Source organism: Salvelinus sp. IW2-2015, linkage group LG1, assembly GCF_002910315.2.
Source record: "Salvelinus sp. IW2-2015 linkage group LG1, ASM291031v2, whole genome shotgun sequence".
Lineage (NCBI taxonomy): Eukaryota > Metazoa > Chordata > Actinopteri > Salmoniformes > Salmonidae > Salvelinus > Salvelinus sp. IW2-2015.
In genome coordinates, this window is record NC_036838.1 from 29,920,303 (window position 1) to 29,922,176 (window position 1,874).

At 35.1% G+C, this 1,874-nt stretch overlaps 1 protein-coding gene across 5 annotated transcripts in view; it reads right to left on the reverse strand.

Moving 5' to 3' along the window:
• Positions 1 to 1,874, reverse strand: part of LOC111964465 (SLAM family member 5) — a 141,575-nt gene that overhangs the window by 119,585 nt on the left and 20,116 nt on the right. The gene's annotated exons all lie outside the window — the stretch shown is intronic.

The window sequence follows — 1,874 nt, forward strand, 5'->3', positions numbered from 1 at the left end:
GCACATTGGCAAAAATGCAAGCGTGACCACAGTCTAAAGCATAGAAATGTTTGAAGAACATTTTGGTTTTTGCACATGATCTTAACGATACACTTACTAAAGGTAGGCTACCCACCACTTTGTCCATGCTGCTACAGACTGAAAGCTAACGTGTGTTTTATATACGAAGGTTACTCATTTCCTGTAACAAAACAYTGRAGTTAAACAAATTACAACATTGCGCAATCTGATTTTCTTGGAAAATTACATAACATTTGTATTTATTCCAGACCCACATTAGCTACTCTTCCTGGGGTCCAGTCACCATTACGCAATTACATACAAAATAAAACAGTACATAACACAACATATTATTACACTCTACCACAACACATCTATAATACAAAATCAACAATACAGTAATATAACACTATTAAAATGAACATAAATAACAGAAATACACAGACTGATAAATGAGGCTTTCATGTTTTGCTACCAAATGTGATTTAAACAATAAAAATAGCAAGGACATGGCATATTTCACAAATATTTTAATTTTTACTCACAATAATGTCACAATAATGGCACATTGTGGTCACGCATTTTTGTGCCAGTCTAAAGCATAGAAATGTTTGAGAACATTTTGGTTGCACATGATTTAAGATACACTTACACAATTTACACAATTTACAGTACACCGTCTCAGATCATACATTAGACTTAAGTATAAAAACATTCAACCACTAGATGGGGGAAAAGGATTGGAAGAAAAGGCTGACGTTTCCTCAAAACAAAGCTGGACATTTTATAGGATTTTTAAATAAAAAGTTAAGAATTCACTGTTTACAGTCATTATTGTTTTTAAAATTGAAATGTACAGCTGCCTGCCATGCAAAGTGACAGAACAAAAAGTCACATACACTTAAACTTACTAAATAGAGAATCCACCAACCAATTACAGTGGTCCCTCCTATTTGACCTTAGAAGTAGGTTACATTAAAACCAAAACATGGAGTTGTGTTTCTGGAGAAATGTCTCTGGAGAAATGTTGCCACTCTCAAACTCATAGAAGCAGCTATGGATTCAAGGGATGACAGTTTACACAGGTATTCTGAAGCAATACATTGTTTGTTTACAAAGATTTAAATGACAACAAAAACATAAATGGGGAACGGAGTAATCTACCATCATAGTTTGGGTTGTGCTAGGGTATGAAAAACATGTATATATTTCAAGCAAGGRTACTGATGTATTGATGACTGTTAAACATCAGGAAATATACACATTTTCTGACTTTAAATTAAATGTATAGGTAAGTCTTTGACTTAATATATTGAAGCTCAGTACAACATGTTTATTTTTAGCAGTTTGAATAAGTCAAGAGATTATTTTAAAATAGTTGAAAAGTGAATTATATCTTCATATTTAGTCTCAGTACCTACTCTGAAATAGAGTAGTATAACAATGAAATAGCCTACAGTGCAACAACTCACTACTGTGTCTGTAACGGCAGTCTAAGTCGTCCTCCTCCTCAGACGAGGAGAGGCGAGAAGGATCTGAGGACCAATGTGCAGCGTGGTAATTTTCCATTATTTAATTAACACAAAACAAGACACTATACAAAATGACAAAACAAACTAACCGTCACAGTCCTAGCTGGTGCAGACAAAACACAAAGACAGGAAACAACCACCCACAATCCCCAACACAAAACAAGCCACCTATATATGATTCTCAATCAGGGACAACGATTGACAGCTGCCTCTGATTGAGAACCATATTAKGCTGGACACAGAAACAGACGAACTAGACACACAACATAGAATTCCCACCCAGCTCACGTCCTGACCAACACTAAACAAGCAAAACACATAAGAACTCTGGTCAGGACGTTA